Genomic DNA, 17,133 nt, shown 5'->3' with positions numbered 1-17,133 from the left:
TGGAGGCAATTATTTTTAGCCGTTCATTTTTCTATGAAATGGCATTATCATTATCATCTTTATCTAGGCCTTACGGCAAATCATCATGCCATGACATCTAGCATGTAAAATATCTGCCAAGTCAAAGATTGTGAGCTCGTGTCTTTCCCACGTGTTTCATATTGTCACGCGTGTGGGATATTAAAGTTAAATCGTTCATTCTACAAGTTTTACTATTTTAAATATATTTTTAAAAAAAAATTATAATACCATTGCAACATCATGATAAAGAATTACAACGGTCTTGATCAAAAGATATTCAAATGGAGAAGTGGATGGCTAGCATTGTCCGGCTGCTGTTGTTTTCAACCAAGGGCCATCTGAGGACATGGCCCACTATCCTTACACAAGGTTCACATGCCCCCCATGAGACCACATGCACGTGCATGCACATTCACATGCTTATGTACACATAGGGATGGTCCATCCCAGATGAATGGTCTGGATCATCAAAGGTAGGCCCTGCTATCATGGTTGTTGGGCCAGCAAAGTATCCCGTACAAAAGGAAAGTTCTTTGATTTCATGAGGTGGGATAGATGTACGGAAGGTGGACGTTAGAAATAGAGAGATGACCAGATACAGCCGTTGTATCATAAGTTATGATACATCAACTTTACAACTGATCCGTACGAAAGGTGGACCACACCAATATGATCACCCGGTGTGAAAATCAGGCCGTTCAACACGGAAACGGATTGGCTACTCCCCCTGCCACCAGCCAATGGCTGATGGTCGGTTATCCGTGGGCCCCAACATAATGTATGTGTTTCATCCATGCCGTCCATCTATTTTTCTAGATCATTTTATGGTGTGAAACCAAAAATGAGTTATATCCCAGTCTCAAGTGGACCACATTACAGGAAACAGTGTTGAATGAATGTCGACCATTAAAAACTTTTTGGGGGCCATAAAAGTTTTGAATCAAGCTGATCTTTGTTTTTTCCCTTCATCTGGGTGTGTATGACCTAATCAACAGATTGGATTTCAAATAAACAGTACAGTGGGCCTTAGGAGGATTTTAATGGTGGATATCCAATCAATATTGTTTTCCTGTAGTGTGGTCCACCTGAGATTTATATCCCTCTCATTTTTGGGTTCAAACCCTAAAATGATCTGTAAAAATGGATGAACAGAATGGATGAAACACATACACCATGGTGGGGGCCACAGAGCACCGACCATCAGCCACCGGGCTGGTGGCACGGGGGAGTAGCCAATCCGTTTCCGTTCAACACATTGGGTGAGCATACACACTAAGTCATACGATTGGCTAACCGTTGATGCTTGACGGTGTCCCACTCTACCCGTAGATCAACCTGATTTCCATACTAGAGATCAATATGATGTGGCCCACAATTTGTACGGATAGGATTTTCTCCAGATGGGAAAATTTGGCGGGAAAAATGGTTCTATCAGATCATCTCTTTTTGAAATAAAGCCAACGGTCCACATTCAGAATACACGCGCGGCCACCTTACGAGTGGACCACCCACTTTTGAACTCATTCCTAGTCCTGCCCGATGAATGGCTCAGATTTCACATGTGTGGGTCTCGTTGGCATGAGCGCCTTAAGACTATCAATGGGTCGGATTGGACTTTGGCGGTCCTGGGTCCGGCCTGCCACTGACTAGGCCCGAAGTGGGTGATCTCTGCTCTGTGGCCTGACTCTCGTTCTATAGAATTAACGGTCAGATCTTGAGCCTAGATCGTAAGTATTTCTACTAGGCCCAGTCACGATCCTGAACCTTAGGCCCGTTCATTGATTCTCTGTAGGCTGGGCTGCTTCGTAACTTCCAGGCCCACTTCCAATATCAGGCCCAAAAGTAAAATGGACCGCCCAGATCTGAACTTGGTCTGGGCCCACTGAAATCGGATTTCTAATAAAACCTGTACAGGTCCGTCGCGGACGCGGATTTCCTGCGAAAGCGCTATTCGCAGAAGTTCCTGCGCTGGGATGCAAGGTGGGGTCCACCGTGATATTTACTAGAAATCCAACCCGTCCATACATTTTTCGAGCTCATTTTAGGTGATGCGACCAAAATTGATGAGGATCCAAAACTCAAGTGGACCATACGAGATGAAAGAGTGGAGAAAGGAATGCCTACCGTTGAAACCTTTCTATGCCATCCAAACCGTTTATAAGGTCATCTTCACTGGGATTAAGTGAAAAAATAAAAAATTATACCGATAAAAAACTTTCGTGGCCATATAAATATATCAACGGTTGTCACTAAATATCCACTATTTCCTCTCTTGTGGCCCATTGTAGTTTGGATCCACCTTATTTTCGACCTCAAGCACTAAATTGATATATAAAAATGGATGGACGGGTTGGATTTCTCAAAAATATCTCAGTGGGCCCCACCCAGAATCCTTGCGCAGGAACTTCCTGCGAAAGGAAATCCGCGTCCATCCGTCACTCGGGGCCGCTCATGAGAGCGGATTAGGTGCGGCGCCGGTCTCACCCGGCACGGTACGTCCCTGACCGTAGGGACCAATTTGATGCATGTGTACCATATCCACGCCGTCCATCCATTTTTACAGATCATTTTACTGAAATGAAGCATATCAAAATCTCAGGTGGACCACAATACAGGAAAAAAATGTTGACTGAACCCCAAAAAATTCCAACCATTGGTTTATTTTGTACACAGTGGCCTACCCAATTATCCAAACAGCCAAAATTTTCAAAGCATGAGATCTAACCATTATTTCCAACGAGATAAAAGGATCAGATCTCAGACAAGCATTCCAAATCAGGTCCTATATCGTTGGGGCTCACACATATGTATATGTTTGGATAGGACCCATTCAACATTATTGTATTTTGTAATTTGGTGTTTGTTGTTTTAAAATGGGGGAATATTCTCACCTAATTCCATCTTTTCCACATTTCCAATCCTACCCAATTTCTACTTAATAATAGATTTCTTTAAAGGAAAGTGAAATCCTCAAGAAAAAAAAAGGAGGCTTTTGGACAAAGAATCTCTACATTTCCTTCATTTACAAGGAAAATCAATGCAACCTGGGACATTCATTTCCATTTTTATCTACGTTTTTAGTTGTTTACATTACAAAATATCCCACCTCTATGCACTTGTACCATAACTTGTGGTACTCTACTGTCTTTTTCGTAAACGTGTCACTTTTTGGGACATCAGTACCGTTAAATCAGTAGGTTGAACTGTTTATTTTTCGGTTCTCGAAAGTCAGGCTGATCCGTTCACTAGGTGGGCCGCACCTGTATGTTGAGTTGGACCGTCGTTTGTTTAAAGATTCGTGAGATGTGGCCTATATGATGAGTGGACTGGCCTGATTTCACGGTGGGATGCAGTTTCGGTGGATCCCTGACTGTGGGGCCCACCTTGATGTATGTGACTTACATCCACTCCGTACATCTGTTTTGAAAGATCATTTTAGGGCATGATAGAGAAAATGAAGAAGATCCAAATCTTACATGGACCACACGACAGAAACAGTTGTGATTGAATACCTACCGTGAAAAGCTTCTTGGGGACCGCAGGAATCTTCAGTTGCCATCCAACCTGTCGATAAGGTCATAAAGACCTGGATGAAGGGATCATATAAATATCAGCTGGATCGAAAACTTTCGTGGCCCACAAAAACTTTTTAATGGTCAGTATTTCCTGTGGTGTGGTCCTCCTGAGAGTTTGATCTACTTGATTTTTTGGATAACGATCTAAAATGATCTTTCAAAGCAGATGGACGGCGTGGATTTAATGAAAGTACATCAAGGTGGGCCCCACAGTCGGGGATCCACCGAAAGCTGCTCCGTCCGGGTGGAGGGGACATTGCTACGGATGTCCTATGCAAGTGGCATGTTGGCGGGCCCACGAGTTGTGGTGATTGCTTGCTGGTTGTCAGTGCTCAATTTTGTAATGACATTTGGCCAACCTGTCGTGTGTATACGGCATCCTAGCCGTTGAAAAGTTTGGTCCCAACATGAAAACCAGTTGGGTGCAAAAAATCAGAACAGGCCACTCATGAGGTGGACCACATGGGTAGGTAGAGTAATCTTCAAACCTTCTTTTTTATATTTTTGATGGCTTGGATGTTGTACTGGTCGGTGCTGAAAAGCTATATGGGGTCTACCATGAAGTATGTATTTTATCCACTCCGTCCATTCATTTTTTTAGCTCATTTCATGAAACAAACATAGAAATTAAGAATATAAAAATCTCAGGTGGACCCCACTATAGGAAACAGTGGTGATTGAACGTCTACCATTAAAAACTTCTTGGGGCCACAATAAGTTCTGGATTAAGCTGATACTCGTCTTTTCCTTTCATCCAGGTCTGTGTGACCTAATCAACAGGTTTTATGGAAATGTAAACATTACAGTGGGGCATAGGAAGTTTTTAATGGTGGGAATTCAAGTAACACTGTTTCCTGTGGTGTGGCCAATCTAAGATTTCGATCTCACTCATTTTTTAGTTTATGGCCGTTAATGAACTGGAAAAATGGATAGACGGTGTGGATAAACATATACATCATGGTGGGCCGCCAGAGATTTTCCAGCACCGGCCAGCACTGAAAGGGTCACTACCGAACCTGATTCCCTGACCACTGAGATGTAAACGGACTCGGATTCGTAGTGACTCGGTACTTGTCGGTGCTGGAAAAGCTCTGTGTACCCACGATGATGCAGGTGTTATATCCACGCCGTCCATCCATTTTTCTAGTTCATTTTAGTTTTAAACCCAAAAATAACGTAGATCCAAACCTCAGATGGACCACACCATAGGAAACCGTGGTGATTTGAATGCCCACCATTAAAAACTACATGCAGCCTACTTTAATGTTTATTTTCCATACAACCCTGTTGATTAGGTCACACAGACCTGGGTGAAGGGAAATCACAAATATCAGCTTGATCCAAAACTGTTTTGGCCTGTAAGAAGTATTTAACCGTGCTTATTCAATCACCACTCTTTCCTATGGTGTGAACCACCTGAGATTTAGATCTGCCTCATTTTTGAGCTCACACTATAATATAATCTGGAAAAATGGATGAACCGAGTGGATAAAACACACACATCATGGTAGGGTCCACAGAGCTTTTCCAGCACCGACTAGTACCAAGGTGGGTACTGTCTACGATGTATACGATCATCCTCAATAGTAAAAATCTATCTACAGCATTAAGCCTTCGAAATACCCATTTCACTTTCACGGCCCAGCTTAGCCCATTCATTCATCATAGAGTGTGTGGGTGGCCCATGATCAGATCTGGTGAGGCCGTTCATAAAAAAAAATAAAAAATAATATATATATATATATATATATATCTATATATATATATATATAAACTGACAAGCTAGGTGAGCCATCGATCAGCTTGAATCAACATAAGGCCGACATGGGCCCACTTTTGGGCTTGAAACATGCCATGTGGGCCCCTAGACATGTAACTAACGCATGGAAAACATAGGGCATCTGGTTGTGAAGAAGTTTAGACGGCTTAGGATTGGCGATGGTCAGAGACGCAAAATGGTCCATTGATTTGGTGGGCCATGGACAGATGGGCCTGTTCTCAGGCCCATGAACAATCCGAGCGGTCACCTTCTTTGGAAATGTGACATATTAGGGGGGACACGTAGATGTATTTAAAAGAGATGGCAGATGAGATATTTCAGAAATGTACGGTGGTCCCAATGTGACGCAACGGAATATCGGTCTCCTTCACGTCACGCATGCATGTTGCACGTGTGCAATGACTATAGCCAAAGGAAATCCTAAACTTACCTAATTCATTTTTAATTAACATAGTCAATGACTAAACTCCTCTCTTTAGTCATTTGTTTAGAGAGGGAGAGAGAAGGCTGACAATGGATATCTATTTACCCGATTACTTCCTATATCCAACTCAGTGAAAATCAGAAATGGATATGGGATTTTTACTTAATTATTTTTATAATTTACTCAACTAATAATATTTTTAATTGCAATATTAAATACTAGTATGTGATATATTTGATTGTACGGTGTTGAATGATGTGAACATGGATGATGAGGTTGATAATAGTAAATGTTGTTGTTAATTGATTTCATCTTGAAGTTTAAGAGTTTTTGTCTAGATAATTTGTGATTTTATTTGCCTGATATCAGGTCGGTAATTATGTTATGAAAATTATTTGTCTATTTTGGAGTATTTTTGTTATTTTTATCAGGTAATTAAGTTATTATTTAGTTTTAATTAAATACTAGTTTGATTACTTAGCTATCCAACTTTTTGTGTGTGTGTGTGTGTATTGTTGACTGAATCAGAAATGAGGTTGATGTAGAGCTGAGATGGCGTATGACTTTGTTATCGCTATTTGATAGATTTACAAAAACTAGGAAAATATGAGCAGGGGTGCTGGCAGCTGATTGTGAACCCTCCGATGCCTAAGTCTTTGGACCTTCAAATCCCACTGTGCGGAGCTGGAGGGCCCTAATTTGGCAAGATTCTTATCCGAATATGTCGGAGTGATCTTTGGCCGAGATCAATCTGGATCCTTATCTCTTTCAGATCCGGGACAAGATTCACCCTGAATTTCTTGTACTACTTCTTTGACAGTGGTTGATGAAATCAGCTCGGGATGCTGGGGAGCTCGGGGCTTAGAGCCTGAGCTCCTTCCCCACGGGATCCTTACCCATGTTGTAGACATTCTTGGCGGGACGAGTCCTCTCCTATCAAGCTTCATTCCCTGACGGCTCAACTCGGTGGGTCGTCTCTAAGCTGAAGGAATTGCTCGTCCTATGCCGATGACCCTTCCACTCGGACCTCGGTCACCCTAGCTCGAAGGGTCCTCCTTAACTCAGAGGCATGCCACTTGTAGATAATTATTTCTCTTTCCGTGTGAGAGACCAATTTAGTTTTCTCCACAACAGTTGTGCACACACACACACTTCCAAGCACGGCCTGCGCAAGCCCAAAAGTGAGATCTTAAACTAGCCTGGATATGTAGGAATTTCAAATTTTGAACTCATCATAGATTTTCACTAACTGGAAGGGGCGGAGCTGAAAACTTGGCGGCAAGTGCGGAAGTTGAAAAGATGTCATTATTGTGTGGAAATTGAAAAGGCACGCCATTAGTGCCCGTACGTTGCAATCGTTGCCTTGGCTTCTAAGCGAGTCGGGAGGTGCCAACTTGTCAATCGAGCCATCGTGTCTCTACTCGAGTAAACCATGTGGTGACATGTGAGGCATGTCAGGTGAAGCATGTCTTCATCAGCTAAGTGAGTCCCACGCTGACACGTGGAGTTGTACGAGAGTATCCGTCATATGGGGGAAGTCTATAAATACATCAAGTTTTTTTTTTTTCTAGTTTTTCTCATTTATTTTGTGAGACGTCTAGGCCCTGTCGACCTACTAGTGTTTCTACTTTCATCGTCTTTCCAGTTTCCAGCATCTTCTCTCCCTTGGAGTCCTTGTGTCGAAGTGTTCTCCCAATATGCTATCTTTCCATTGCTCCCTTTTTGTTTTCTTTTTCTATTTCATTCTCCCCGATGTCTTTCAATGAGGATTCCAGTGCATCCAAAATCTTGGACCATTTTCTAGATGAGTCAATATGTGGTGTCTCTGACTCCAGATCTCCATCATCCTTTGATTCTAGCTTTGTCGAGTCTGGTCCTCTAGAGGTCTATCCCCTCATTCGAGGTGGAGCTGCAAGCTAAGGAGTTGGCCTCATGCTCTAGCACGCTGATCTTTACTGCTAATACCTTCGTGTTGAGGTTGAGGGTGGCTGCAACTCAAGTCGGTCTATAGTATTCCCAGCTCGGTGGGTCTTCGCCTTCCCCGAGCTGGGGAGGTTGCGCTATATTATGTTTTCTTTTCTTGTGGTCTTTGTTTGCCTCTTTACCTTATGGTGAGAGAGGTACTATGTCGTCTTAGAGTCACACCAAGACAACTGAACCCCAACGTGTGGCGAGTTATTTTTGGTTGCTGCCTCATCTAACAACTGGTCGGGAACTTGGAGCTCATAGTGGATGAGCTCTTTCACTTGTACTAGAACAAGAGCAATCCCGACTCTCATGGCCAGTATCATTATTCTTCTTAGTCGGGCAAAGGTCAGGCCATTATCACCAATAATCCGTCCTCCAATAAGGGTTAGAAGGACAAGAAGAATAAATATGGCCATATGCACCAATTCTGGTACTATAAATAGGGCATTTAGGGGCCTCCTTTACTCCCATACGAATTTCATACCTTATGAGAGAAAGAGAAAAAGAAAAAGAGAAAGAGGAAGAGAGATTGTGAAAGAGAGGGAAGGACCTTGGTGCTTGGGGGTTAGTAGCTCATCGATTAAACCCTTTAACTTACCGATTCCTTTGCCGAACCTACCGTTACTTGTAACTAGAGGTAAGACTTACCTTCAACCCTTTGATTTCACAACTTATACCCACTTTACTTGTAATTAACAATACTTCATTCCTTTACATTAGGAATTGATGATTTCTCCCAAATTTCCAATCATAGGAGCTCAAATATTGGAAATCGCCTCTTAAGGTGCGGACTATAAGTGCTTAGGTTGTGATTTATCAGTGCTTCCATTCCAATTAATGATTTATGATTGCTAATGTAGAGTTTCTTATTATCTTAGGTATACTTATATCTCTATTTAATGAATTGATGAATTGCAAGTTGTAGTGTAATGTTGTTTATGTGTTTGATGAAATGCCTAAATGAGTAGTTTATCAAAATTTGATTATCAAACATTAACTCATGTGTTATAAATGTTTGTTAACATGATTTAAATATGAATAGGACTGTGAGAGTAGTCCAGGTAACTGGTAAATTTTCACATTTGGGTGGCCAAACTATGTTGGCCACCCTGTGTAAATTTGAATGATAAGTGTCGGACATTAACTATCGACAGTGGCTAGGCCACGTAGGGCACTCATGCGCTCCATGCTAGTTATGTTAGTGTGCACCCGTACCAACCGAAAATGCCTAAAGAACCGGTTGACCTATTGTATGTTCACCATGTATGAGCGCAATTGTTTGAATCTAAGGTACCCCCTCTCTTTCACAATCTCTCTTCCTCTTTCTCTCTTCTTCTCTTTCTCTTTTCCTTTTTCTCTTTCTCTCATAAGGTATGAAATTCGTATGGGAGCAAAGGAGGCCACCAAATGCCCTATTTATAGCACCGAATTTGGTGCATATGACCCTAATAGCCCTTTATTAAGTATATTAACCCTTGAGGGGGTTGTTTTTAACATTTGGGGCCTACTATGGGGTGTAGGGGTTGATATACACCATATGATATTTAGCCATAATGATAATCTACGTATTGATATGATCGGCCCACCATTTGGATGCGTCGATCGACGGATATGATTAGAAGTCTATTCAACGGTCATCAATAGTCGATCGAGGTCGTAGTTATACGGATATGTGTGGAGAAATATCTTTAGTCGGTACCCCGAATTTGACCATGAACCGACAGTTCGAACTTCATGAAAGAGTAATGTGCTATTTTCACTTAAATTTCAGGTTTTCACTTAAGGCATTCACACATCTCATGCACTTGGCTTGTGGGTCCAATCTAAGTAGTTCGAGACGTGACCTTGGCTTAATGTTTTGTGATGGATGTCAAGCCCACTAAGACGAATGTCTTTCTATAGTCTCGTGTTTAATGTCCCACTAACGAGCGGTCTAGAGCCTGTTTGGATAATCAAGGCATTTCTGGAATGAATTGGGTAATGATTAGTGTTTGAATTAATTAAGTTCGTAATGTGACCAATATATCATTGGATAAAACGGTGATTCGATCCTAATAACCCTAATCATTACCCAATTCATTTCAGGGTTTGGATTAATAAAGTTCGTAGTGTGACCAATATATCATTGGATAAAATGGTGATTCGATCCTAATAACCCTAAACCATTGGTTCTTAGGCTAAAGGAGTAATTGGATTGATTTAGTTTTTAATTAAGATCCGACCCCTACTTGCCTCGACTTTTGGTAGATTTGTATTTAGTCATGGTTGTCTTGATTAGTCAGTGATAGGTCAGTTAGATTTAGGCCCTATGTGAATAAATGACGAGGTTATACTCGATGCTTAAGTAATCGGATAGATACATTGGCTTTCTACGGTTGATTAATCAAATTTGTGCGGTTCTTTATTGGTACCGCCCGTGTATAGGCTCACCACGAGCATTAAGGGTTAGTTAGTGACAATGTGAGCTAATTATGGCGAAAAAATTTCAAGGGTTTTTAGAATTCCAAAACAATGAAAAGTCCAAGATGTTACAGTACACGAACCCAGATAGCTCGGTTAGCTCGCTCTACTCAACTTGGCTCAAAACTGGGTTCGAGCCGAGTTGAGCTGATTTTTTGAGCTCAATTTTTTTTTAAGCTAAGTCTAAGCTAGACAGAACTCGACTCGACTCGGCTCGGCTCGGAACTTGACTCGGTTCGAATCGATTCGGTTCGAATCGAGTTCACTCAGTTTAAATTATATATATATTAAAAACTATAAAACTTAAACTCGAACTCGGCTCGAACTTGGCTCGAGCTGGCCTGAGTTGCTGACCGAGCCAAGCCAAGTTGCCTAGTCAGGCTCGAGGATCGAGCCGAGGTGAGTTCAAGCTAGGATAGCCTGCTAGCTAATGGCCATCAGAGGATGATATCTTATGTCGAACTCGTTAAGCTCGATTGCCCACTTGGCAAGCTAACATGAAGCTTTTGGCTTCTGTAGCACTTATCAAAGGGGCTGATTGGTTGGAATGATGATAGTATGGGCTTGAAAGTAGGACATGAGACATCAGGATGACATGACCTGGGTCAATGCCAACTTCTTGATCTCGGGATAACGCGTCTTGGCATCAACAATTACTCTTTTTACATAATAAATGGGTCACTGAGCACCCCTGTTTTCCTTGATTAGGGTTGAGCTGACTGTTGTTGGCGAGATGACTAAGTATAAAAGCAGCTCCTCCACTTGCATAGGTTTTGAGAGTAGGGGTAGAGATCTTATGTAGGCTTTGAGTTACTTGAATGCCTACTCACACTCATTTGTCCAAGTCGGCTTCTTACTTCTCTTCAACTGCTTGAAGAAGAATAGACGCTTATATGTTTCTTTAAAGACAAACCTATTCAGTGTTGCCACTCTGTGTGTGAGGCGTTGAATTTCATTTGTTGAGCTGGGTGAGCTCATCCCTGTGAGAGCTCAAATCTTATCGGGATTTTCCTCGATCCCTCTCTAGTGGATCATGAAACCCAAAAACTTTTCTAAGCTGACCCAAAAGGTGCACTTACATGGGTTGAGCTTCATCTTATACCTCCTCAGGATACTGAACGTCTCTCTAGGGTTGGCTATGTGGTCAATGGCCTTGGCGCTTTTAACGAGCATGTTGTTAACATAAACCTCCATAGTCTTTTCGATCTACTTGGCAAACATCTTGTTCACCAATAGTTGGTATGTTGATCCGGTGTTCTTCAGGCCAAACAACATGATCCGATAGCGTTATAAACCTCTGTTTGTAATGAAAGAAGTCTTTTACTTGTTGTATTGTGCATATTGATCTAATTGCATCCACCAATCGGTCGACTCTTGGTAGCGAAAAACTGTCCTTGGGGCAAGCTTTGTTAAGGTTGGTATAGTCTACATAGACCCACCATTTCTCATTGTTTGTCTTCACCAGCATTACATTGGCAAGCCAATCGGTATAGTGGATCTCTTCAACAAAACCGGCCTGAAGAAGCTTGCGAACCTCCTCATTGATTGTGTCATACCTTTTCGAATCGAAAGCTTGTCTCTTCTATCGGATGTGCTTATAGTTGGGATCCACATTTAAGTGGTGGACTTCTTGAATCTATATCGGGCATGTCCTGATGAGACCATGCGAACACATTGGCATGCTCTTTTAGAAGGTCTGTCATCTTAGCTCGAAGTTAGGAATCGAGCAGCGACCCGATATGAACTGTCCTTGTTAGGCCTTTGCCAGAGAGCTATATAGGGACTAGATCTTCTATAGGCTATCCTCTTTCTATACCTTCCTCCCTAGGATATAGGGAGATGATTTGCATTACTTGTTGTTTTCGTACTCTTCCTCAGAGAGCTATTAAGTAGCATTATCGGGGTTCATGTTGGTCACCCTTGACTCTACCGACCCCATGCTTGGTCGGAAACTTCATGGTCGGGTGATGGATGGAGACTGTAACTCACATGGCATCCAAGGATGGTCTACTTAAGATTACATTTTACACCAAATGACAGTCTATCACGAGGAATTCTACCATGGTGGTGACCTGGTTAGAGCCCTCTTCTGCTATGATTGATAGTAGGATGCTCTTTTCCGAGGTCACACTCTCTCCTACAAAACCGAGCAGAGGGGTTCGCACAGGCCATAATCTCGACCTCCTTATCCCCATCTTGTTGAAGGCAATTACATATAGGATGTTTGTTGAGCTCCCTGTGTCGACCAACATTCTGTGTACTTTGTGGTTGGCCATAGTCATGGTAATCACCAACACGTCATTGTAAGGGTTATGGATCCTCCTTGCATCTTCCTTAGTAAAGGCAATCGTATATGATTCTGTCCTAGGCTACTTCATAAGACTCCTAACGAGGTTCACCTAATGGACCTCGTTGGTAAGCTTTAGACTCCGAGCAAGAGCTCAGCATGCTCGGTTCGAATCTTCTCTGACTGCGGGTCCACTGAAAATTGTACGGATTTTCCATATTGGCTTATTATCATTGTGCTCCACTCGTTGTTCTTACTGAGGATTTGGTTGGTTTTCCTTGCGTTCAATGATGAACTTGCGCAGGTAGCCCCTTTGAATGAGGGACTCGATTTCCTCCTTGAGGTCAAACAATCGGCCATGTTGTGGTCATGATCGTGATGGAAGTGATAATATTTTGACCTATATCTTTTCTCTAGAGTGACGCTCATCTTGTTCAGTCACTTCAGAATTCTCTTGTCTTTGACCTCCATGAGCACCTGTTCGGGCATGGTATTTAGTGGAGTATACCGACAAAAACCAACTTTCTAGAACTTAAGGAGCCTGGGGAGAACCACCTTAGTCATTATCTCTCCTTCTTTTAGGGTTGGTGTTGCATCCCTCTTTGGCCTCCTTTCTCTTTTTATCTTTTGTCGAGTTATCCTCGCCCTTAGCATCTTTGCAGGCGCTGAACAGTTCCTCGATGTTCGTGTACTTTTGAGCTCAATTCATCAGGTCGCCTTAGGTCTTTGGGGGGTTCTTGTTGAGTGAGAAGAGGAACCTCCCTCGCTTAAGTCTGACGATCATGGCCGTGAGGGCTACCTCATCGAAGTAGTCCTCAAGCTGAATGGCCTTGGCTTTGAATCGGATGATGTAATCCTTCAATGATTTGTTGTCCTTTTGAGTCACCGTAAGAAAGTGAGTCGTTAGTTTGCGAATGTATTTACCTCCGATAAATTGTGTGGTAAAGGCTTTGCTGAGTTGTGCGAAAAAGCTGATGGACTTCGGCTTCAAGTTTTTGTACCACTTCTGTGCTACCTCTATGAGTGTCAGGGAGAATAGCCTGCACATCACAGGTTCATAAGTGCTATGAAGCTCCATTCATATTCGGAACAACTCCATGTTCTCGGCAAGGTTGCTCGAACCTGAATATTGTTGTATCTGGGGCATTCTGATGTTGTGCGGTAGTTAAGCCTGCATGATGTCGTTGGTGAACGGTGGCTCAATCTGCTTAAGGAGGGCATCAACAGATATCGGGGCCTTTGCTCAATATGCTTATTGGATATTACTGAGATAATCTTGGATCTCTCCGATGTCCGCCCCTCAGGGGGCCTCACTTTCTGCCATGCCTTTTAGGGCTTTCTTTCTCCGAGCCCATCGCTTCTTATTAAGGGTATGACGCGAGTTGGATTCAGTGAGCTTTGTAGTCGTGTCTAGGCTAGGGCGGCGAGGCTTTCTCCGGTTCGTACTTGCCCCTGATGCTGCTTAGGGAGCAATTTTTCAGGGCGGGACTGCTCGATTGTCGCCTCCTCTGCTTCTTGTTGGTTAGCTGGGGATGCTTACTACCTCTCCAACAATCTCATAATATGATCCATGTTGTCAGCTAGGATTCTAACCTAGTTATTGAGGGAACCAAGTCTACTGCCTCAATTTCTAGACCACAACTTGCAAGGGTAGCTGGGATTGGGGAGGTGACAGCGAAGCCTTCTCCTCCCCGAACAAGGCATCATGGGAGGACTTGGTTGCGACTGGGGCCTTCTCTTTTTTCTTTGCCATCAAAGGGAGGGCTGGGAACAATTGTAGTCATTCAAGACGATGAGAACATGGCTCGTCGTTCCCACGAACTGCGCCAATCTGTTGTTGCCTGAATCTAGCCAACAAAAGAAGTTGATGTAGAGCTAAGATGGCTTATAACCTTATTATCGCTCTCCAATAGATCTGTAAAAACTAAAAAAATATGAGCAAGGGGACACCAGTGGCCGGCTGTGGACCCTCCAATGCTTAAGTCAGGCTTGTAGAATATGATCGCAACGAAGTAAATCAAGGCTTAAATGCATCACCTTTCTTTCCACTCTGGTTTGTAGTCTATGGTTGTATATATAGGGCGTGGGAGAAGGTCTCAAACCTCCAAATCCCACCATGCTACGTTGGAGGCCCCCTGATCTAACAGGATTCTTGTCTCAAATATATCATAGTGATCTTCGGCCGAAATCAAGTCGGATCCTTATCTCTTCTGGATTTGGGGTGAGATTCTCCTCAGATTTCTTATGTCACCTCTCTAGCAGTGGTCAACTTGGTCACTTCGGGGCTCAAAGCCCAAGCTCCTTCCCCACGGGCTCTTTACCTGTGCTGTAGTAGACATTCCTGGTGGGGTAAGTCCTGAGCTTCATCCTCTGATGACTCAGCTCGGTGGTTTGTCTCTAAGTTGAAGGAACTGCTATTCTCATGTTGATAGCCTTTCTGCTCCGACCTCAATCACCCCAACTCGGAAGGTCCTCCTTAGCTCAGAATCATCCTCTGACGACTTAGCTTGACAGATCGTCTTTGAGCTGAAGGAACTGCTCTTCCCATGTTGATAGCCCTTTTGCTCCGACCTCACTCACCCCAACTCGGAAGGTCCTCCTTAGCTCAGAAGGTCCTGCTCAGCTCAGATGTATATCACTTGTAGACAACTAATCTGGTGAAGTCACTTTTTTTTTCAATCTCTCTCTCTCTCTCTCTCTCTCTCTCTCTCTCTCTCTCTCTCTATATATATATATATATATATATATATATATATATATATATATTATTATTATTTTTTTTGAATATGTGTCCAGTTGAGTTGAGTTGATACGAAGGCTTGATTGAGTCATTATTTGACCCGACTCATTGTTTTTTTTTTTTTTTTTTTTTAAAATTTAAATATGCATGCAATAGAAATAAATATTTAAAGAGGAGATTCAATTTCAAAAATTATATATACAATGCAAATAAATATTTAAAGAAAAGCACTGAGCTTTGGACCATAAGTTACTGTATAGCCAAATGGACAACATGAAACCTGTCATGTGAGTGCAGTATCCAACTGATCCAATATATTGGCCCAACTATGAGGATCCTCTTAAACCAAAATCAACCTGATCGATACATTATATGATCCACACCATATAAAACAATGTATAGCCTTGGTAAATAACAAATTACAAGTGTGATCAAGCTGATTTTTGAACAAGGTAGTCATCATGGTGGGGCCAAACTATTAGATCGGCTAGATGCCGCATAACACATGAAAGGTTGGAAGATATCCACTAGGCGTATAATAACTTATGGTCTCAGCATGCGCTGTTACAAACTTGCCATGTCAATTTGTCAATGACAATAACTTTTAACACTCATAAATTGCAAATTCTAACATTGACCTAAAATATTTTCTGGCCTAATATTTGAATATTGAGTCCAGTCAATTTGAGCCATTGGATCAATTAAACCCATATGAATATCTAGTTAAGTTTTTGGGTTTTTTAGAAATAAGATTAAAGATAGGTATTTTATAGGGTTAAATGGATAAGGGATATTTGCAAATACTTTCTCTATGATTTCTGATAATTACAAGCACTTCTTTTTTCTTTTTTCTTTTTCCTTTTTATTGATTGATTGAGAGTACCTCCATCATGGTTTATTAGCAATGTTATCTTTTAGAAATTGAATATTTTACCTTTACCTCATAGATAGCTAATTGTAGTCTCATAGACATGTGTGCCTAACATAGCCTGTACATGCAGGCTCCATCATGAAAATAAAAACCTCTAAAATCAGGTTGATCCAACCATCATGTGGCCTGCCAAGTAAATTTGGAGGTTTTCAGGTGGGTGTGGCACATTGGATGATTCGATTAGCTTAACTTTTTTGAGCGCCCAATATTTAGGGTGGGGGATCGAATTTGGTGGACGGGTTGGATACCGTTTATTCATAACGGTGGGCCCCACATGCACGGAAAAAGGAACTCCTATCTAAGAGTCGTATTTTTGTCATTTGGTACAGATTCTTCCAACTTGTCTACAGTAAGAAAGTCATTTGTAATAAACCAAACCAGAGGAGAGGTGTTTATAATTAATTATTGAGTGGCTATGGTGGTTAGGCTCGAGTCTATATGAGTCAACTCGGCCGAGTTTCATCTTGTAACTTTATTTTAAAACTATGGTTTGTATGGTTTGCAATCTGATCAAAGTGGGGCTCACGGTTTCTGAGTCAAAACCGTTGATATGATGGGCCCCACTCTGGATGGCTGGTGCACACAGAACAACCCTCAGATTTGAGGATACTTACTCTAGAATATCTGACCTTTTCTTTGTTGAATGTGAACGTGGCTGTACTTTCTTCCTGGACAACCTATTTGTTGGCCACCCATTCAAGGATTATGATTTTTTATTTTATTTTTCTTTTCATATGGGAGTTTTTATTTTTTATTTTTTATTTTTTTTTCTTTTTATAAATTATGGGCCATCAGCCCACAAGGTCAACGGTCTGGACAGCTGAGCCATGTGGCCCGCTTGTACTTCACAGAGCATTCGGTGATACCTCGGACTTTTGCAGGGCTGTTTTTTACCCTCACGCCAATGGGAAGTGTGAAATGGGAAATCATATGATACGTTGGACCTG

This window comes from Magnolia sinica, chromosome 8 (assembly GCF_029962835.1).
Source record: "Magnolia sinica isolate HGM2019 chromosome 8, MsV1, whole genome shotgun sequence".
Classification (NCBI taxonomy): domain Eukaryota; kingdom Viridiplantae; phylum Streptophyta; class Magnoliopsida; order Magnoliales; family Magnoliaceae; genus Magnolia; species Magnolia sinica.
This window is presented reverse-complemented; position numbering follows the sequence as displayed.